We start from the raw sequence: 24,428 nt of genomic DNA, 5'->3' as shown, positions 1-24,428 counted from the left end.
CAGTCAGACTTTGACTTATCTACCTTTTGTGCCAAATTGTCTGTAGCTGTGTTTGCATACATATTTTTGTCTGCATAACAGGAACTTACTAGGTTTAGCATTAATGACGACTTTATCTCCTGAGTGCGAGGGTGGAAATCGGGAGTCGCCCATCTCTTCACTGGAGCCAAACTCTACGACCTCAACCAAACTCAAAGGAACGCTCCACTTGAGCAGGAAGCGCTGTCCTGAGGGAACACCTTCACCTCCAGCTCCCACATTCACACCATCCTGAGAGGGGCTGAAGGAGACAAAAACTTGTTTAATCAGACAGAGGAGAGATTTATGTGGAGGAAGAAGGTTTTACTGTAAAGATGAAGAAATTAAATGATTTCTGGAGTGATGTTGTGCTAAACAGTTCTGACTGACAGTTATTACAGATAATGGATGTGTGTAACGAGTCATACCGCCGGTTGGGGGTGGCACACATGAGAACATCATTCAGAAGAAAGACTCGTCGTTCTTTTGTCTTAATGATCTCCCCGCGATCACTATAAACAGTTTCCACAACGTCATCAGAACGAATCAGATAACGGCTGCCGCTGCTCAGCAGCTGAGAGACAGAGAGAGAGATAGATGGAGAGAGAAGCAGCAATAAAAGGACTGAGCTGGGAATTTAAAGTTAAGGGTCCTACTTTATCACAGTCATTCATCAATTAAACTTGGACACACACACAAAAATTGGTCTGAGGGTTGATTTGAGGGAAGAAAAAAAAGGAAGATAAAACATGCTAAAAACATTAGCATCTACTTATTACATCATGGCAAAATACTGATAATATTCTATTATAAGCTAAAGCAGACCATAAAAGCTAGACTTTACTTAATTTAGAGAGAAAAGAACACACCTATCCATCCACATGAAAGAGAAGTCACAGAGTCAGTGCAAAGTTTAGCAAAATATATCAGAGCCCCAGATGGTGTGGAGCATTCAAGCTGGTTCTGTTTAGAGGATTGGCTCAGTAACTTACTGACTTCATATCAGCGACAGCAGGGCTTCACTAAAATCAGACACGCACTGTGTGAATCTTCCAAATCTTAAATAACGAATTAAACGAAACCCCCACACACATGCATACACTTTTTTTTTTAGGTGCAATGTTACTATTGTGATCAATCAGAGGACAGGTCTTGAAGCAGAGGGGCTGCAGTACCTTGCTGAGGTAATGTTCATTCATAGCCTTAGCGATGTGTCTGATCTCACAGCGCTGATCTGCCTCTCTTTTCCTCTCATTCAATTTTTCGGCAAGGGTTTCAAGTTCAGTGAGAGCCATCTGAAGCGGAAGACGGTCGGGATGACCCACCGGCGTGTTTTTTAGCATGTCCTACACAAAAGATAATGGATGTTAGCTAGTGAAAGAACATCAACAGAAAAAACTGAATAAATAAAAATCAAAGCATCTTTGAAACAGTTTTGCCACATCAGAGTAACTGTTGATGTAATGCGGATCAGAAAGAAAGAGGCGCCCTCTTCTGGAGATGTCTAGATTTTAAAAAATATTTTAATATATACACTGGAGCACATGTGCTTTTTAAAATACTAATAGAACTGAAAAAGTCTTTGTGTGAGTGTGTGTGAGAGAGATAAGACGCACTTGCAGCAGTAGTATAAACTGAGGGAAGCGCTGAATAGGCTCATCATCAGTCCATAGAGGGTCAGACGGTCTTTACTGGTCTCTTGGCGATGCTATACACAAACACAATCAGCAAAGCTCAAGAATGAATTATGAACACAAACATACACTACTGTTCAAAAGTTTGGGATTTAGATCACCGAAGCCTTGAAGCTTATTTTTGTGAATTATGTAAAAGAACCGTGCAGAACTGGTTTACATGTAATTACTGCACTACAGGAATATTCTGGACTCTTTTGGGATGTCTCACCTTGAGGAAGTCAAGGAAACAGGGCTTAGCGGCACATGCCTTCCGCACCACTTCCCATCGCCAAGCTGAAGTTATTCACATATTCACTGTAAGCGTCCAGCACCATGGACTTAGAAAACTGCAGAAGAGGCAGAAAGAGAGGTGACCGCACTGATACTTATGACAGTGGAAACTATGATGCTTTTTTATGAACTACAGTTTCTACTGTAGCAGATACATTTTAGACACACAAACACACACAGCTTACAACAGCTGGTTATGGGTGGAGAAGGTTTGTACATGTAGAAACTCAGATAAAGGGTGTGGTGTGTGATTAAAAGTTTAGAAAAGGAGTTAGGATGGGGCATAGAGGCGCAATATCTCACCGATGCTACAAACACATCTCCGATCATTTCTAGCTCATCCCAGTCGGACACACGGCTGGCCAGTGCCATCTGGAACAGGGCATGGCACTGCAGGATCTCCCGAATCCGATAAAACATCACCTTGCACTTGCGGTCACTTAGTAACCGAGGCTCAATCTCAGCAAGCGGCTTCTCATACTGCTGTTATGGTGTAAAGCACGTTAAAAGAGTTTACATTATTGGATAATTAATGTGTGCAGAAACTAAAATAAATGTTTTACATGTAAAAAACTAATTTGCACTGCAATGTAAACCAGAACAGACAAAAAGAGTAAAAACCTCTAAAATTCTTTTCAGAGCTTCCAGATAATTCTTCTCACTCTCTAGAATCATCTCCAGAATGCATCTCCTCATCACCTGTTCATGCACACATAAAAATAGCATACAGGGGCACTTTAGTCACACTCAGAAAATATATGCATTATTTAAAAGAAATTACTTCATTCACTACTCGTCAAGAGATTAGAATCAATAAGATTTAGTTGTTTCTTTTGCACAACAAGGCAACAAAAACAGTAAAAACAACAACCCAGTGAAAAGTTATTTCAATTTTAAATAACTTTATTCCATTTGAATACATTTTCAAATGTTATTTATTTCTGTATTGGCAAAGCTGAATTACTCTAGTCTTCAGTGTCAAATGATCCTTCAGAAATCATTCTAAATATGCTGATTTGGTGCTTTGTCCCATTATCAGTGTTGAAAGTTGTGCTGCTTAATATTTCTGTGGTAACCATGATGTTTTTTTTTTTTCAGGATTATCTGATTATCTTGCAATCTTGAAATCTTTAATAACGTGAAGGTCTTAAAAGTCACATTTGACTAATGCATGCCTGCTGAATAAATATTAATAGAAAATACTAACCCCAAACCTTGGAACAGTACTGTATATAAAAACCCTTGTCAACAGTTAATTAAAAGTAACTGAAAAAATGACTCAGAAAAGGCAGATAAGGCCGTGTGAGACAGTACCTGGGGTTGAGAGAGCCCATCAGGTGCAGGTCCCAGCACCGGGTCCACATTAAAACACTCCACCTCGATGAACAGATCTGACTCTTCATCAAAGCAGCTGGGTTGCTTCTCTAAGGAAATGATGATGAATCAAATGAATTAAACAGAAGGAGGCTTTTAATCAACCATTTGTGGATTAAGTAAGCTGGAGGATGTAGTACTGTGCTCTTACCATGACAGAGAGATCTGGTGTGGATGAAAGATCGTCCCTTTCTCACTGCGTCTTTGGTTTTCTGCAGACCATCTTTAGTCCCATCTTTGGCTGCTTTTACGAGTCGCTGCATCTGTAGCACATGCAACATCTCTGAACTACAACCACTTAACATAACAAGGGGAAAATTCACTTAAAATGAGAAAAGATTATTACAACTTATGCAATTGAAGTAACAGTACACAAAAACTCTATAAAGGAATCCATACATACTGCAATCCCGGTTTCATATTAGCACAGTTAGCTTAAGGAATGCTGCAGACAAAAGCATCCCGAATCTTTAGTGAATTCACCCCTGAGATTTCATATAATTTTACCAGACATTCACAATGGAGAATAACTATCCAACTAAAGCATAAGATCCCAACAAAACATGCACCCAAACACAATGATTAAGCGACACTGACACCAGATGAGTAAAATGAGGGATAAGAGATGATGAAAACTGATGGATGAATAAGAGAAACAGCGACTGCAACTGCAGCTCCGCAACTGCAAATCTGCAGAACTCAGATTTTTCCAAAAGTAGTCCCATTATCCAATATTTAATAAGTGCCCTGCTGTGGCAGTCACTGAAGAGCAAAACTGTAACTTGTTTTCAAACACAGAAAGACATGCGAAGCCTGAGGATAAATGAGAAGAAAAACTGTGTACAACATTCACTCCCCACAGATGACAACAGCTACATCTATGGAGACACAAAGAGATGTTTAGTGGGGATGACGGAGGTCTGGGGGTTAAACAGAGGAAGCCCACCACCAGGACGACTAGCACAGAGAAGAAAGAGCTCCTCCGGAGATGGAGATGCACGTTCTTGTTCTTTTACCTTTTGCTCATGTTTGTGTTTAAGCTGCTGTAGCTCTACTGTCCCCACTGTGCTTGCCATGAGATCTCGCATCTTTCTCTCATAGTGCCCTTTCAAACGCACCAGATCTTCAGACAGCTGAACGGGGGGGCAGAGAACGAGTTACATCACTCCTTCACTCCCTCATTCTGTTCAGAATCTCACTCCAGTAATATACCTAATGTTAACATGGCGTGCTGTTTCTGTTTTTTTCCATTTACAGAAAATAAAATTCCAGAATAATTTATAATAATTATTTCTTGTAATGGCCAATAACCAACATTACAAAAATGTGAAATCAAATGAATTCTGAAAAAAAAAATCTAAAATACTCCATTACTTATTTTACAGAACATAACATAACGATTGTGCAAGCATAGAGAGTCATGGGACAAAATTATTGCTGATTACAAATGATGGCACGCCACAGATATGATTAAGAAATCTTACTTACAAAAATACATTTCCTTAATACGTTTCATTTTGAGCACTTCCTCACAAACGAATCTTAAACCTCACACACACACATACACAAACTCCCACAAATCCCTCTCTCAATGACGGTTTCAAAATAATGACTCTAAATTTGTTCTGCCACTTCAGAAATAAACCAATGCCTTGGCCAGACTTTGAAATAAACACATTCACACGCACACACACGCACGCACGCACACACACACACACACACACACACACTCTATTCACTCAAATAATCCTCTTCTACTAAATCAGTGCCTACACACACACAAACAAAACCAAAACCATTACAAGCAGATTTAAGTTTTTTTTTTCCCATTTTGAAATATTAGTGTGGGTAAATGTGAAAAACCTATAATCCAGGCATCAGATCTCATTACACTCACACACACACACCTCTAAACTTCTATCACTCTGCATATCTGCTGCTCAAGCCAAAGAAACAGCAGAGGAAAAAATAAGAGAAATAATGAGAGAAACGGTAGCAGTATGAATACATACATTAGTTTTCCTGCTGGGTGTACGGCCCCTGACAAAAGCGTCTGGGAGGCCATTCTCTCCATGTCCGTTCTCTGTGTCACTGGCTTCCTCGTAACTCTCAAACTCACTGGAGCTCCAGCCGTTGTCCAGAGAGCTGCTGCCGCCCTCTTCCCCGAACTCAACATCATCATAGATCATCTCATCTGGGTCTGACGTGCACATAGTTTTTACATTATTCAGTTCATATAACAGTCCCCATTCTATCCCTCATGAGCTGTAACAGCAGAGCTGTCAGTCACATGACACCGTCTTATTGTTGAGCAAGCAGATTTTACTCTCAGTTTTCATATCTCTCACATTTTCATAGCCAGTCTACAGGGGTGGAGAAAATGCTTTAATTGTTTTAATTTGACATTTAATTTTAATGCTTTAAAATTGCTTTATAGATGCATCAATTCCCTAAAACAATTCTGGATCAATCAACACATCTGAATTTGTATGTAATTAATAATAACTGAAGTTATAAAAACAAAACACATGCAGGATAAAACAGATACAAAATATGCAATGTTGGGTTGCATCCAAACATGAACTTGTCAGCTGTTAAGTAAATAAACATGAAGAAATACACCCAATAAAGACTAGATGAACACACCTGTTGTTGATCCAGAGTTCTCTCTTGGCACATCATCATAAATCACTTCATCCGGACCTAAAATAAATAAAAAGAACTCAATTCTCAAGTCCAACCAAACCACACTAGTGTAGTGGGTCTCAAAGTGTGTGTACAGTAAGTTTTAACGAATCCTCTGAAGGAGGTTTCTGCAAGAAGGAAGGAAATGTCTGAGATTCTTTTCAGAAACAGGAAACACAGCTAAATGAGGCAAACAAGGCTTCATACATACATTTGCATGTAAATCTAAGCATTTTATCAGCCTAGCAAAATGCTGAGAACTTACTCTCCATCCAGGCCGTGTTTGCTGGGTCTGACACCCACTTAGTAAGAGCATCTTCCTCTCTGATGACTGGACACTCTTCACTGAAAACACTGGACATGCCACTTGGAATTAATATTCATAAACACTTCCCTTTGTGTTGCCACTGCAGTATTACAACAATATGAAGTCCAAACTATTTTGTACATGAGTATACAAACACAAAAAAACCCTAAAAGTACTTCATAGTACAAAAAGTTGCATATAGCAGAGGGACATTAATAAGCATTCAACATCTCAGAGGAAGTAAAGCAGAACTGAACATCTGTGCGGTCTCACTAACCTGTGCACTGGAGTATTTCCTGCTCCCACCACAGTCACTGCAGGACACAATAAACAATTGATTCACAAGTTTCAACACACCTCCTCATCACTACCTACAATACCAGTCTAGATGAACTTGCCTGGATGTACTGTATGCTTCTCATAACTGTACAAACTTTGTACCTAAAGGATTAAGCTTTAATGCATGAAATTACAATTATAAATTGAGCATACCTTTGAATTGGTTTAAAATGTAAAAAATAATGATGAATAAATCTATATATAGAGTGCACATGAATCTATATATTCTAATTTAGAGCGGCTTCTTTGAAGAAACCTTTGATTTGATTTATTATTATTATTTATGATAATACTACTACTTGAACTAGAAATGTTAGAAATGGTTTGTAAACATATTAGAGAATACTCATGTAAAATGTAGTTAACATTCAGGCTACGGTCACATTTTAGAGAAAACAGGAAACCTCATCACAGACAAAGCCGCAGCTAAAATTATCCCAACTTCCTCATGGCAAAACTTCCGAAAAAGAAGAGACAGAGCGCATGAGAGAAATTAGGTGAGAGCAAGGAAAGTAAAAAGAGAGAGGATATGTATGGTGATGGTGAACCCCTATTCCAACCAGACCAATGGAGAGAATGAATGAAATGGAAACAGGTGGGAATAATCTCTCTTTTTACCATCTTCATCCATAGAGAAGTGTCGGATGATAACTGGGGTGGTGTAGGTTGGTGGGATCACCGGCACATTTGAGGGCGTTGCATAACCACAGGGTACTGGCACTGAATACCCAGGGGGCAACCCAGGGCTACTGAGTACATCCTGAACGCCTCTTTCACTCTCAATGGCTGGGGGAGAGGAGGGAGGGCCGCTCTGCTCTGACAGCAACTGCTGCTGGACAGGAGCGATGTCAATCACAGAGTAGGGGCTGACTTTGAGCTTGGAGTTGGACGCAGAGGTGGTAACCACACCGGCACCTCTGTTCACTATTGATCAGAAAGTACAGTGACTTATCAGGAAGTCTTGTAGGAAAGTGAAAATTGCATTTCCATAGGAAAATACACAGAAATCTCAGTTTATGCAGCTATTCTAGTGAATAAGCTTTGTTAATTGATATTATCTCATGTGGGAGGGATTTCTGATAGAAATAACTGAAGATCACCTACATTAACAGCTAGAGAGAAAGAGAAAAGACTGAAGGAAAGAAAGAGACAGATGTAACCTCAGAAACCATGCAAGAATTTTAAAAAAGCAATTGGATGCAGTGGGCTGCCACCAAAATGGCAGTAGATTTGATTTCCAGGCAGTTATACACAAATCTGTTGTAGTGGTGGAATTGATAACAGTATGCGGTAAAAAAAAATAATTGTCATGATTCATGCCATGGATGTACTCAGTGTTGTCCCAACACAAGTAGGATGACATAAAAATGGAACTGCACAAGTGCCTGGACAACTCATCTCTCTTTTTATAAATAAAACCCACTGAACAGACAACAATTGTTCTCAACTTCTTTTATTGTCTAAACAGACTGTGTGTGTGAGTCTTGTTAACTTTTTGTAAAAACTGTTTGTGTTGTTGCTGGTGTAGTCTCTGACTACCCTCTCTGACCTGTGCTACCAGGTTAAGGGCTGCTAATTTGCGCACCAACTTGGCCCTGCCTGGTGGATTGGCTCTGACCTGCACTGCACTGTATCTACCTGTCTTTGACATTGTTTCTTCTTGAAGACACCTTGAATGTGTTGCTGCGCCTGACTTTGTCCCCTTTTCATTTTTTCCCCCACAAAATTCTGTCTAAAAATAAATAAAGAAATAATCAATATTACACAGACAGTATATTTAATAGCCATATTCTCATCTGATTAAAGACAAAATCTTTTAAAAGGTGAAGCTGTTCTTGGACATTGCAAATGAAAAATAAATATTTTTAATAAAATGATAATAAAAACAATACTAATAAATAAATAATTAAAATTATAATTTGTTTTTATTTTTTGATGCTGGTAGTCTTGATCTGTATATAAGACTACCACGCAAAAATGTTTGTTAATTTGATACAAACAGGTGACTACTATTCTACATCTTAAAATTCCTAACATTATTAAAACCCCACATTTTAGCGTTTTCCACATTACTGCAGACTATTTGGGAAAGTGATTGTGCCTTTAGTTTTTGAAACAACACGAAGAAACGTAACATAACGATTTCTATTTTAAGCGGTGCTGGTGCCAATGACGTCTCATACAGAGATTAATAGTCATTGAACCAGACAGTGAGTAGGTGTGTTCTACTTCAAGTGGAGCTACGCTGTCGATTAGCACATGACATCAGCGTGTGAGATTTTAAATGCACTCACAGATGCTATACTCTGATCAGTCTACACTGTTTGGGGGGCTAAGCATATTTTCTAGACAAACCCCTGCCCCTTCATTATGTACAGTATGCACAAAAAAGTACTATATATTTTCATGTATTAAAAAAAAAAATTTGTTTTTTACAAAATTAAATTCCTTTAATATTTTTATTTTACTAAAGAAAATCATTAAAAACGTTACAAAAATACAGAACACCTTTTTTGATCTTCGGAACACAAATCAAGCTATTAATGATGAAGTCCGAGAGCTCTCTGAGCCTGCATATACAGCGATGCATCTGACATGTTCAAGGCCCAGAAAGGTAGTAAGGACATTATTAAAATAGTCCATGTTGCCACATCAGTGGTTCAACTGCAATGTTATGAAGCAACGGGAATATTTTGTTTGCAAAGAAAACTAAAATGATTACTTTATTTCAACAGTTTCTTCCCTTCCACGTCAGTCTTCGACACACATTCATAAGAGTATCATGCGTGTGGAGGTGCTGACGCAGGAGAAGGCGTTCTGACATAGACCCTGGATTTCACTTCGCCTTGTTTACAATGCGTCATGGTACTCTCATGAACGTGTGTCAAAGACTGACACAGAAAAGTAGAAATTGTTGAATAAAGTTGTTATATTTGTTTTGGTTGAACCACTGATGTCACATGGTGTATTTTAACGATGTCCTTACTACCTTTCTGGGCCTGGGCCTTGTATTAGTCATTTGTGTTGCTGTCTATGGAGGGTCAGAAGCTTAACAGACGTCTTACGGGTTTGGAACGACATGAGGGTGAGATATTAATGACAGGATTTTGTTAAATTAAAGCATATCTGAGATTAAGACTTTTTTTCTTTTTTTTGTCAATAGAATAAAATAATCATAATCTTGTGATTTCTATCTTTAGAAAGCAGACTTAACGAATTCATCTTAAAATCAATTTCATAGATAAAATAATTAATCTTAATATCTGTGCTTACATGTAAACTTACTGTCCTGGTTGCTGTCAACAGCAGCTCCAATGGCGCCCTCTGATGGTGGAGGAGGGAGTCTGTCCTGGCGTTCTGCTGCATTCTGACACAGCTCTATGGGAGGAGGTGGTAGATCACACTGTGGGAAGGGTGCATGTGCCAAAGGGCTGTTATTAGTGGGGCAGTCCTGAGGTGGAGGGGGCAGATCAGCCTCTGCGGTGAGTAAGTTCTCTGGGTTTGGACTTGTTCCATTTACGGGTGCGTCCCTGGCTGTTGATGAGCAGGGTGGAGGCATGACGACTCCCTCAGGTTCAGGCGGTGGCCGTTCTGCCTCGGGGGCTTCATCACCATTGTCGTCAAACTCAAACTTCTCACCTTCATCTTCGTCATCCAACACTAAAGAGAGAGAAAGAGATGGAAGTGTTTGCTGTTTCCATTGCATTGTTTTTACTGATGTTGAGTATGGTATAAACTATCAATTAGAAAAATTTGACAGTCTGTGAATGGAGTATGTTGTGGTTGAGGTCTGTCCCCGCCTTCCTCTCTGCCAACCCAGGGTTCACAAAGACACATGTTCAGATTTTTAAGAGAAAATTCTAATTTTAGGTTAAGCACAAGAACCCTTTTCTCAAAGTTCCTCTTAGAGTTACACATTGCACAAACAGTGAAACAAAACCAAACAGCAAAACTGGGGTACAGGAAGCATACACACACACACACACACACACACACACGATGAAAGGAAACAGGGTCAAAAAAAGCACACTGCGTATTTTCCACAGGACTGAAGAGGAAACATGACTACTGGGACCAGAGAACAAAAGACAGAGAGAAATAACTAAAATTCAAATAGATTAATCAAATATTTCTTACTTGTGTGGTTTGGTTTGTACATTATATGTTGCCATCACAAAACAGGCTTAGACTAAATTTAAAAGGGAACGTTTACCCAAAAATGGTAATTCTGTTATCACTTATTCACAATTTTGTAATTTCAAACCTGTATGATTCAGCTTCTTTTGTGGAATGACTTATATTGTGGTCTATTTTGTGGTCTGTTAATCACATAACTATTGATTTGGTTGTTGTATTTTGTTTGCTTTTGTTTTCTTTTTAAACTTGAAAACTTGTTTTTGGTTTAAAAACTGTTTTTAATGCAAGAAAAAAAGTGGAAAATGTTGGAATTGTTCTAATTTAAAATGTTCTAAATTCTAGAAATAATTGCATTTTTGTGTAAGATTAAACAGTTTAATGGATTAAAAAGTTTAGAACAGCATGAATGTAAGTAAATGACAGAATTTTCATTTTTGGCTGAACTGTCCCTTTAAGGGAAGCTTTGTCTGAGTCTGAATTGGTCTTTAATGATCTTACATCAGCAAAAAAAAAAAAAAAAAAAAAAAAAAAAAAAAAAAAACCCTTAAAGGTCCCCTTCTTCGTGATTCCATGTTTTAAACTTTAGTTAGTGTGTAATGTTGTTGTTAGAGTATAAATAATATATGTAAAATTCTAAAGCTCAAAGTTCAATGCCAAACGAGATATTTTATTTAACAGAATTCGCCTACATAAAACGACCCGTTTGGACTACAGCCCTCTAGTTCCTGTAGTAATGACGTCACTAAAAAAGTTTTTTTGACTAACCACCGCCCACATGAATTCACAAACGGGGGGCATGGCCTTATTGCGCTCCGACGCAGAAGAAGGAAGAGCTGTTTGTTTTTGTCGCCATGTCGTTGAAACGCTTTTTTTTTTTTTATCTTGGAGTCCAATCATCTTTAGCCTCTTTCACACAGTAATACCAGTAAATTTCCGTAAAATTACCAGAATGACTTTACAGGTAAATTAACAAATGCGCTGTTCACACAGTCAACGACATTCCGTCTTTTTTCCGGAAAAGCATCATTCACACATCCATTCCAAAATACCGGTAAATTCTTTGACGTCATTAATCTCTAAACAGCTGCGCTTGTGTTTTTAAACAAGGAGGGTAATACGTGTTCAGTATTTCTGTTGATGGTTTCATTTTTGGTTTCAAACTTTAGTATTCATGCAACTGCTTTTGTTACAGAGACAGACGACTGGTTTGAATAATTTTACTCACCATTAATAAAACACCCGATGCTGTCGGGAGCTGACCAATTTAGTGAAAATCGGCTTGAAAGGATTAATAGCACAAGAAGTTGCGATTGTAAATTGCAGTCTGTAAGACCAACATTGCAGAAAAGGTGCGTTCACAAAGCTTATGCTGATCCAAATTCATGTCAATTAGTCTATCAGCACAGATAAACAGTTCTGCGTTCAAATTGAGTTCAAAAGATGTCCCAAAGCACCGGAAAAATTACCATGAATGTGACAGAGAGAAATAGTAAAAATATATTTGAATTATTTACTAATAAACTAGTGTTTTCTGAGTCTGTGTCCCAAGGATGAAGTTGCCTGACTCGTCATCTCCTCATTAGACGCGCCTCCTAAACGGATTATGATTGTATTGAGATTTTTTGTTGTTTGTTTTTATTATTTCGTTAAGTAGTAATTTAAAGCTTTCTATAGATATATTTATCATGTCTGTGAGGCATGTATTCGCTGAGTTTCGGTTTATTTTTGTAAGCTCTCCTGTTCAAGACGAGACGGCAGAAAGCATTTTTCTTTATTTTATCATCGTGCTGGCACCTATATGTCCCAAAAAAGCGTGCTTTATCTTGCACTCTCCGCACAAAATATTCGATATAGCGTATCTGGGTCTAACGTTAAAACATCGTTAAATGCTTGAACTGTTTTATATCTTTAGCTTTTATTTTAGACAATTCGTGATGATTTGAGAAGGCTAAACTGATTAAACATAGGCTATGATCAACTCTCTGTGCTGGCCGCTTTAAAAACAAACTTTTATTTCACTGTCACTTCAGTTGGATGACTTTTATTTTATTTTATTAAACAGTGCGTGAATGTGTCACATTGTTATGATTGGTCCGGAGTAGATGTCTTACGTCACAGCGTTCTGAACTCGTACGTGCTCATACCGGTAATTTTCCTTTTGCGTTCACACATAGCAGAATTCCGGAATTTTACTGGTAATGTTACAACTTCTCATACCTGTAAATTTCCAGAACTAATTTACCAGTATTTTTGAAAAGATCCTGTTCACACATGATCTCTTTATGGCAATTTGCCAGTAATTTTCCGGAAAAGTCTGTATGTGTGAAAGGGCTTTTTGTTTGGGCTTCCCAGGAACGCTGTACTTTGAGATTAATGGTTACAATTTATGTTTAACTCGGTTCCCGAACATTATAATGCACATGTAAAACTATGTGCAGTTCATTTTGCTGAGGACAGCTTGCTGAGGACAACTTTCTCAATCTCAATCAGTTTAATGCCGGATTCGCACAAAGATTATTCTTGAAAGATGGAGCAGTTCCCTCTTTGTCTGGAGAAGGCGTTGTTTATGGACCACAACCGGTAAGTGTATTTTTTTATATAAGTTGGTGCGTTTAACAGTTTCTGTAACTTATTACACAAAGGGTAACGCTGTTTAGCTTTGTTAACTAGATTGTTAGGGCTGTGCAAAAAGACAAATGCAGTTTTCATGCGCATTTCGTCAATAAAAATGCTCCTGTGACTATAAATACATCTCCAGCACGTGCGTTCTAGCCCAATCACGTTACCAGGAGGGCAGCCTGCTCTCAGCTGCTGTCGAATCACAACACCGGTACCGCTGGCCCAATCAGAACCCGTTACGTATTTCTGAAGGAGAGGCTTCATAGAACAAGGAAGTCATCAGCCCGGTTTTTGTGACAGTGAAAACAGCGGTATACAGATAGGTGAATTGTGTGAAAAATACTGTGTTTTTTTTACACGCGAAACATGAACACATGTTATATTGCACATTGTAAACACAATCAAAGCTTCAAAAAAGCGCGTAAAACGGGACCTTTAAAAACTGATTTGCAGCCTTACTGTATGGATGAAAGACATCCAAGAATGGAAGACCGAGGAATAAGAGAAGAGACAGGGAGGGAGCCCTTGACGGTGTGAGGCCATTATGAAGCAAACACTTGGCAGTTCATGGATTCTCTTGACCCAGTGACTCACTCTTTAGAAATGCGAGTAATGTGAGAGTCCTTTTCCTCCATTCAGCTCTGGATCGCCCATCTAATCGCAGCCTCCCTTGCAGGGCTGAAGTGCTCACAGTGGCCATTATATTAGACTACAGTAATTAAGCCTGCTACAGAGTTTTACAGACAGTTTATTTATAAAACAAGACTGCATATGCAGACAGTAAAATCTCTTAACCACTCAAATTCATTACATGGAGTCTTAAATAATGTTTGTTTTTCCTCTCACAGGGATAATGAGAGGAGTGGTAAAAGTGAATGACTCTGGACCTCTGCCCAGGAAACCATGTTTCCGCTGATGGAAAGTTATCTCTTAAAGTCAATAAATCCACCATGGCGCACTGGTACAAGGTTGCACACTGGAATAGCAGAGATTCCAAACATAGTGAAAATACGCTGTCCTCCCATTTCAGGCTATCCAAAAACAACCTTGACAGACCAATTTCCTCAGCTGACTTCTCATTATAAGCCATTAAGAGCCAGGTGCACGTCTTTGGGTTGTTGCCACAAAGTTTCGGGAACATGAAAGATTTTTTACATCATAGAACAAAACTGGCAGTTACAAAGCACTTACATGCAAAATATCAACTGCTGGGGGTTTTTTTTTGTGGAAATAAATGAATATATAAATATATAAAATATTTGATTTAAAAAATTAGTTTTGGATTACTGTCCTGATGGAGGATACAACCATGGCCTATTATAAGCTTTCTAACAGAGGCAGTCAGGATTTTAGTTTGATTTTTTATCTATTAGTATTTGATAGAATCCATGATGCCATGTATCTGAACAGTGTAGTCAAACACTGTGCATTAGGATGATATAGACATGATACAGATATAAACTATAGATATAAACATTTTCTGTTGATTGGAACTTCTTAATTATTGCCCTGATGGTGGAAATGGGGATTTTCAATGCTTTAGCTCTTTTCTTACAGCCACTTTCTATTTTGTGAAGCTCAACAATCTTGTTCCGCAAATCACTATATTCTTTGGTTTCACTGCTTGTGATGGATGACTAAGGGAATTTGGCCTTTGTGTTCCTTATATTTATAATCCTGTGGAACAGGATGTCATGGCTGGACAATTTCAAGCTCCTGGTCACCCTGGTCTGCTAAATTTATTTAAATATGAATGGGAATATACTCCAGAGACAATTTACTCATAAAAATTTCTAGGGGTTCCAATAATTGTGGCCAACAATTATTTCTTTATGCGATTTTCTCACAACTTTCAACCGTTTTGTGATTTTTCCAAATGAAAGATCAAAAAGAACAACGAGGCAGATTTATTTTCACAGCCGTCCTTTGCTCATCTTTACCATTTATAAAATATAAAAGTGTTTGAATATATGGTTAAATTCTACACAATTTCCTAAAACAAAATAAAAATAAAGTGAAAATGAAAATTGGCTTGTAGCAAACACCTCACTGGGGCAAAAAAACTATACAGTGTGAACCCATCTTAAAGTAGTTTGGTTTACCACTGTTACTTGTTAACAGATGGGATGTGATCAGATGGGGAGTCCCTGCATGTCTTACAAGCTACACATGACAATCGCATTCAAACAAAACAATCTCCGAGCACCCAACAAATTCAGCAATGAGAATGAACAGTTTACAACAAAACAAAAAAGGATAATCTGACTCCATGTTAAAACAGCAGCAAAGTTTAAACACAGCCTGAGGTCAAACTATGACCTGACCCTTTTGACACTGAGAATCTGGTAAAGGAGTACAGGGCAGAAAAGGTATGCAGAGATCCACTTAACAAGGAAAGGTGGAGGGGCTTCAGATGAGCTTTTTTTGTTGAACGGTGTGATGGGAAAAAACACTAGTCTGAGGAAAGTCACTGAGGCATGAACAGAGAGAGTGGCTTTATCAGCTCTCTGTGCTAATAAATGGAGTAAGAGACAGATAAAGCACGAGGGAGTTTCCATATCTTTGCAAAGATGACTGACTGTGAATATTTATGCAGTAAGAGCTTTAAAATAATGTGGAAAGTGTGCAGTTTTAGTTTAAACTTTAACACCAGCTGAATGGGTCTCATTCCTTACAATGCTTATGCTTTGATTCCTAGATTAGCTGTTTTCAGCAAAGATCTCAGTGCTAGAGGCAGTGTAGAATCATAAAACGAATACCAATTTGCTGACTAAAAATTAACCTTTAATGGAAATGAAATGCTCTACTGAATAGTGGTCTACTGATATATCCAATTTTTGTCATTTTAGCATTTTAATTTTTTCACATGAGTGAAAGTGATGTGACATAGAGCCAAGTATGGTGACTCATACTCAGAATTTGTTCTCTGCATTTAACCCATCCAAAGTGCACACACACAGCAGTGAACACACACACACACACACACACACCGTGAACACGCACCCTGAGCAGTGGACAGCCATTTTTGGGTAAACTATCCATTAAATTAAAGCAGTAATTTAATCAGCTAAACTAATCTTTCTCTCTCAGCTGTCATTCTCTCTGCATCAAGACAGAGCCTCTGTTTTCGGATGACTTTTTTCACCTCCCCAGCAATCGTTCTGGCGTTCCTCCACTCTTCAACCCACACGCTCCTTAGTGGCTGAGCCATGGAATGTGTTTACTCTGTTCCTTCAGGCTCCCATAAGCATGATACTCCAGTGCATTTGACACAGTGAGGGTGAACATGACCATGACACTGGTCAGTAAAACTAGCTTTTAAACGCTTTTAAAATGAACCGTTCCTTTTGTGGCAAAATTTTTTAACCACCTTTTGCATTTACACACTTATCTGTCAAAGTAAACTCAGTATGTGTGTCTCAGCTGTAAGAGGAGAGAGCTGCTTACGGTCAGGTGGAGGAGGTGGGAAATCCTCCATGTCCATGCTGAACACACTCTTCTGAGACACACACTGATGATCAGGGAAAGATCCTTCACCAACTCTCACAAACCTACAGGAGCAGAGAGAGAGACAGCAGACAGAGTTCACCCACACAAATACGCACAAGTATGACCTCACAGCTAAAGCAATCGATCATTCAAAATTACAACTGTACTATGATATTTCATCCTTGTGTTGTTAAAATCCCATTTGATGTCATATTTTCCAGGGAACACAAAAGTCGATATTCTTAAATAATTGTTATGTAGCTCTTTCCATTCAATGGTAGTTCACAGTGATGATCAGGGCTCAACAAACTCCAAAAAGACCATTAAAGTTGTCCATATTATTTGTGTGCATATTTAGATTAGATTAGATTCAACTTTATTGTCACTGCACATGTAGGTACAAGGCAACGAAATGCAGTATATACATAAATATAATATTTACATTTATATAAACTTTTGGAGACAATATCAATGTTAATAGAAATGTTAATAGAAAGTTAAAGCAGTTTTGTTAAAATACTTTTTTTTTTAAATGCAAAAATAAAAGATTATTCCAAACTGGTTAAAGTGAGCATAAAATATAAATTCAATTTTGTAAATGTATGTTTTTTTTTATCCTAGTTCATTTCTTCTTTTCTTTTTTTGACCTCAATCTTCAAGTGAAATACGCTTAACTTCTCCAAACATTTAGTCTTCTCAAAACCCGGCCCTTTCATACAATCAGCTGCAAGTTTGTATTCGTTTTCCAATTTAATTCTATACAATTAACAACAACTATGTAGAACCAAGTCCTATATATCAGCCCAACACCGACATAACGGGTCGACCAGTGGTGTCAGTTAGGGGCAAATCACAATTTACCAAGCCATCACATCTGCGCTGACTTACCTCAATCATATTCATCCCTGATGACTCTCATACTCTTCCCTGTTTGTTACATTTGCACTGATATGATGTGTTAATGCAGAAAAGTACTCCAGCAGAAAACACTGGTCTAAAAATTCCTCACCGCTCTTTTAGCAAGCGACACTGTACAGTATGTCAAAGTCAGATATGTAATCAAGTGTCACGTGATACAGTGGAGGGACAGCTCGTCACTGTTGGCCCACTTATTACATCCAAACTGGAAACGTACATTCATGCACAGACATGAGCGACCCCCCTCCTGTATGTGACAGTGAGGGACAGAAAAAACCCTTTATCTCTTTCTGTATCCCTCTCTCTCTCACACACACACAGATCTTTCCTCTCAACTGTGTTTCCAGATGAGGGTCAGTAGAAGGGTGAAGTCATTCTGTGGAATAGAGGAGTTTTGAATGAGGCTGCTGTGTGTGAGACCCTCAGGGACTGACTGACGCACGACTGTATTATCACAGACAATAAGATCCTGGCACAGACATGCAAGCTGTTCTCCCACCATCACAGTACTTAGTACATTCTACACGCCACGACTCATGAGTCACTAACAAACATGACGAAAAGAAAATCTGTTTTGCTGATAGTCGTTTGAAACATTTGGAGTGACACAGCAAAACAATAAGTGACTGCCTACTACAGTTTCAACAGCACTGGTTCCAAAAAACATTTGGCTTCCACAAAAGAAAGATTTCTGTCATGTGACACTGAAGACTGAACTGGAGTAATGGCTGCTGAAAATTCAGCTTTGCCATGTAGGAATAAAAATCACATTTTACAATATTTTCAAATAGATAATGTAATGATATTTAACAATATTACTGTTTTTACTGTATTTTTCCCCAAATAAATGTAGCCTTTAAAGCACAAGAGACAAAAAGCATAACACTTTTTTCAATAATTCAAAAAAGTGACAGTTAGTGTACAGATATTTCTCTATGGAGAAGATGAAAGGCATTTTTTACTTCCAGAACTTGCCTGTTGCAGCTGACACTCATGACACAGTCTGTCACTGGTCTAAAATGCTCTGTTTAGTCTACACTCTCTTTGAAGCTTATCTTTCTCTCTCACACCCCACAGACTACAACGTCATAACACCAATGAGATATGAAAAAAATAAGAACAGATGTCTATCTAACTTTGGGTGGGAAAATCATGTATGCTGCTTGTTAAGTTGACAGTTGTTGCAATCTGCAAGTAAAAAAAGTTGTCTGTGGTTTTTATATTTACCTTAAAATACCCATACAAATGTATGGTACGTCCGGCCGATCTCTTAACATATTTCTGATAAACTGTGCTTTGAGGGAAAAGAGCAAACACACACACCAACCGAAAGGAAACAGACCTATGACAGAGCGTGTGAAGCTTGTAATAATAACCCACTTGTGCGAAACAACACAAACATCAGAGCCACATGGACAGAAACACTCATTTAAGGATCAACACTAACATAGCACATTTGCCTTCAGAGTATCATGACACCATGACAATCTTTCACTCAAATGACAGGTAGTTAACAAGAGGGAGCGTTAAATGACACGCTTCAGAGGTCTGAGGCTTTAGAAAAGGCCGCAGTGGAATATAAATTCACTCCTACATGACGGTCTTGAGATTTCCTTCTCTGTTCTGATGAATCAACAGACTGTAAATCCTGCAGACCACATTACCGCTGCTGTGAAACAATCAACACTGAAACAGCCATTCATTACTGATGATCAGGGTTTTTTTTTTATAAAATGATATTATTATTTTTTTATAAAATGATATTATTTCCTCAGGCGAGGAAAAAACCCTGCTGTTTAAATGTGGCTCCAGGGCTTCTGCCAGTCTGCAGTTTCCTGTATCAATCCAGACACGTCTGAGAGAATGAAATCTGTTAGTTAGTGTAACATACACAGACATGCCTCATTACATATATCGAACTTCATTTTTAAGACAAATCTGTGGAATGTGTAAGACCAAACCTTCATAATTCAGTTTACATTATGTAATTTTTACAGTAAACAGCATTCTGTTAAAAATCAAAAATGTATCTTACAGTAGGCTTGGAAGCGAGAATAAAAAAAAAATAGGGTGTGACTTGATTCAAACCATTAGATGTTGATTGGATGGAGTCTAATCTGATTGTGAGTTTATTATAATTTGTAAATAAATAAATAAAAAGAGGCTAAGTTTAAGTGATCCGTTTCATGACAACTTTGAGGAATATTGATTTAGAAATGACTGTACATGTAACCATCTCACATATTATCATAATACATGCCTTAAGGTCATAGAATAAATGAATTACAGGAACATTCCACTTTTAAAGAAAAATCGGTTCATTTTCCCTGGAGTTAAACAGTTGAGTTTTACCATTTTCACATTCATTCAGCCGATCTCTGGGTCTGGCACTGGCACTTTTAGCTTAGCTTAGCATAGATCATTGAATCTGATTAGACCGTTAGCATCTCGCTCAAAAATTACCAAAGAGGTTCTATATTTTTCCTATTTAAAACTGGACTCTTCTGTAGTTACATTGTGTACTAAGGCTAAGAATTTTCTGGGCTGATATGACAAAACTCAACTGTTTAACTCTAGGGGAGTTGGAAAATGAGCCTATTTTTTTTTAAAAAGTGGAGTGTTCCTTTAAGTATGAGTCTGAAAAGATAGTTTAGGCTGCTGTTCAGGGTCAAAAGTTTAATTCCCAGTTAGACTTACAGAAGTGCACTTTAAAAACCCACTAAATAATTACCTGGAAGAGCAAAAACCACATGCCATCCATCTATTTTCTCCTATAAAACAGCTTGAAATGTGTTAAATATGGACCTTAACCAAACTCTGTGACCTCCAGCAACACGCCCAATAAGAACACAAACACACACAGGTAGGTCAAAGCCAGTCTAAATCCTGCTGGGTTAGACATTAAAGACGGAGGATGAGGAGATGAGAAATTAAGGATGATGTACTCCAACATAACAGCCATGATTTCCTGTTATCTGAGGGTCACCATGGTAACAAAAGAACTGCAAAGCAGACATCAAGGCTTCAGTAAACCTTCACAGAAAACTCAAAAAAAAAAATACTATCATACATGGACATAGAAGCTCTAACAATTAACAGAAATGGATCCCGAGTGTATTGCATGACCACAGTGTTAGATCACCCAACAAAACACCATCTGCCCCAACTCTATTAGCACAACAAAACAACCCAATAAATATCAAGCAAACAAAGAGTTTTCTCTCTCACTTTTGTCTCTTTCTCCCACTGTGTCAAAGTCCCCCCGTCATAAATTCCATTTTCCCTGCAGATTCCTTCAGGAAGGATTTGCCACTTTACATCCAATAACAACGATATGATTCAACCCTAAACAGCTCGATTGTATATCAACCTCTACTAGAGAAAAACTGTTGATTGGCTACAAAAAGAAATCTTTGCTTAAATGTGAAATTGTGAATTGAACCAATGAGCTTCAGGCTATGTTCAGCAAGCTTGAAAAGCTAGTAATCTATAGCCTTTATTTACGGAGCAGATCACTGTGGGTGGAGAAGCCCCGTGCTCCAGCGGTGTGGCTATTTGCTAAGCAAATTGCCAGCAATCTGAGCAAATCCTGTCCTCTCCTGTGCTCTGATGCAAAGTGAGTCGGACAAGCATGGAGTCAAACAATGCAGTCGCACATGAGAGAGCTCTTCCCCCGTATGACACAAACGCATCTAAGAAAAGGCTAGAAGGCCTCGGATTCCTGAAAGCACAGCAGCTCCCGAGGAAGGAAATGCAGTAAAACTGAGGGGAACTGGAAAGTTTCACTAATTAAAAAGAGCATTCCTTAAATGTTTCCAACCATTTGATCCATGTTTAACTGGGAAGTATGAAGCTCTGAACTGAATGACACACTGTGTGCACTAAAAACTTCTTGTCTACAGACACACAGAAGATTTTATCCTTCAGCCCTAGTACAGATTGTCAGTAGTCTGTGAAGGACAAAAACAGTATATTTTAAGAATGAGACACAAAGGACACAATGATGAGCATCTGTGGCAGTTAAAATGATTTCGTCTTTTGTAACACAATAAATTGATTGTTGTAGCAGGGTTATTTTCCTTGATTTGTAACTAATTTTACTGGATTTTTGAAAACCATTGAAATCTTGCACATTGTGAGCTGACTGCACCTTTACTCAGTACATTTCTGTATACATTTGGCTGGTTATTATTTACCCACAATGCAGCATGTTTTACACTTACTGACATCAGAGTGGATGCATTTAATGTGTATACAAATTGCTGCTGGTCTGCATTGAAGCTGTGTATTGCAGGTAGTTCTTGTTTGGACATTTGAACTCAATCTGCTGTCTCAATGACTAGAAGTATGACATATAAAGTAGATAGAGAAGTATTATGACATTGACATTTAATCAATTGCATGACAGAGCTGGTCATGTGATGTCAACATATCAACATCAAATCTCCATGCATGATAAAACAACTTTTTTTCTAGAGGATTGACAGGATTATGATTGATCTCACATGAGTGTAAATTATATTAGCCATATTTCTCAATAGTATGATTAATTTCTTTATTTTAATATAAAAAAGTGCATATTTAATTTTGCACAAATAACCACTTCTAAAACTGGAACAATTTATAATCATTAAAATTCCAAGATTTTAAAGAATGAATTAGTTTCCAGGTCTGGAAATCACAATTTAAAAATTGCGTGACATTTCCAGATTGTCTATGAAGGTGTAACGCTGTAATAAACGTTTTACATTGATTAAGTTAGATGATAGGGGGCCTGTGGATGAGGTGGTTATTCTGAAAGCTCGATGTTAGTTAACTAATGCCGAATTGAACGCAATTTAATACAATCTGACATGACTGTGTGCGGTTGTCACTTGCCACGTAAAGCGGAATCCAGCAGGAAAAGCGCAGCCGCCCCATCAAGCGCAGATGTAGAAAACTTAAAAGTTATAAAAAAATATCTATATAATACTATAAACTACATAACACGGTGCAAACTGCATAAAATACGTCAATATCACGCTAAACGTGCGCGTTACAAATTATAAACTTATTTCAAACATAATAAACACAGTGGATTCTCAAGTGTTTGGGAATTTCATGTGTATAATTTATCAACTTACCATCTTTCTGGATCCTTCTAGAAAAAATTAAGCTTAAATTCCGTTTACCGTGCCGCGAGCTCGGTTAAGTGAAAAACAGACAAAACACCATAAACATTCTCAGTATCATTTTGAAGTACTACAGGCAACTTTTCCCTGCTTTTCCCAACGCAAGCCAACCACTCCATGGCCCCGCCCTCCGCTACGGCCTCATTGGTGGAGCCTTTTGATTCCGGTCTCTAATTGGTTTTAACACACGCCAATCAAATTCCCTGCGTACCTCCGTCTGGACGGACACATGCGTTCCATTGTGTGTCACGTGATGTGTGTGAACCGCTCAGGGGCATCTTCTGCCTCTCTCACATCCAGAGTTCTATAGATATTAATAAAATTACTGGAAAGTCTTACAGAGGCTGATATAATATATAGGTGAATTAAACAGATTAAATAGAACATCAAATAATTTCACACAATTACTTGTTTTTATAATTATAAAATGAAAATCATATAATAATTTTGAAGTAGTTTGTCATTCATTGTAGTCGATTCTTTTCACAAATATCCAAAGTTCGGAAAATGATTACAGTGTATTTATTTGCAGCGCTGTACTGCACACTAGCGGTCACACACAACCTCGCTGAATGCTTTTATACTGTAATGCATAGTATCGATTTGTGTGGGGGATCAAATTTAATTTATCTATGAAATAATTAAAAAATGTTCTATATTATATGACGAAGTTTCCGATTTTTCAACTTTAAAAAAAATATATTGTTAGAGAAAAAACAGCTTTCAATCAGACCAGTACGCCATCAGGCAATCACGCTCTCTGCCACGAATGAAATCTACGTGTACAAAAATATATTGTATCTGAGTGTTATGCACTACCCTATCACTACCATAGAGAATGAATGAAGCATGTATTATACTTTCTGCTCCGCGAGTCCGCTAGGGACCGCTATGGTAGGCGTGACGGTAAAATCGTCATGGGAGAGTTTTTTTGTGACCGCGCGTACTTCAGTGATGACTTCAGTAGGCTTCAAATATGGCAAGCGGATTTAGCATTTAAAACTTGGGTCTGAATATCCATAAATATAATTTCGGATAGTCACAAATGTAATTTGGTTAGTCATAATTATAATTTGACTAGTCACAATGACAATTAGAGATATCAATTTAGGATATCTGTAATTACTTTAGAGATGTCTTTAATAGACGTGTCATACATCCGCAAATGTAATTAGAGATATCTCTAATTCAATTTCGACTAGTCACAATTACAGTTTAAGATATCTGAATTGCAATTGCTCCTAGTCGAATTGCTGTTGTGTGACAACAGAATAAATTTACTCAGCTCCTCCCAGAGCTCCTCCCCACCTACTATGGTAACTGCTAACAACATAATAAATGTCTGCTGCTTTTGTTGTCACAGAGAGAAAAACTACTGGATGAAGTGCTTCATGGATTATTAAA

At 38.0% G+C, this 24,428-nt stretch overlaps 1 pseudogene; it reads right to left on the bottom strand.

The window, feature by feature from the left end:
• Positions 1 to 21,104, bottom strand: LOC113117242 (rho guanine nucleotide exchange factor 10-like; annotated as a pseudogene).
• Between the last annotated feature and the right edge of the window lie 3,324 nt (positions 21,105 to 24,428).

Source organism: Carassius auratus, chromosome 17 (genome assembly GCF_003368295.1).
Source record: "Carassius auratus strain Wakin chromosome 17, ASM336829v1, whole genome shotgun sequence".
Lineage (NCBI taxonomy): Eukaryota > Metazoa > Chordata > Actinopteri > Cypriniformes > Cyprinidae > Carassius > Carassius auratus.
The sequence above is the reverse complement of the archived record's forward strand: the minus strand, read 5'-3'. Positions and strand labels throughout refer to the sequence as shown.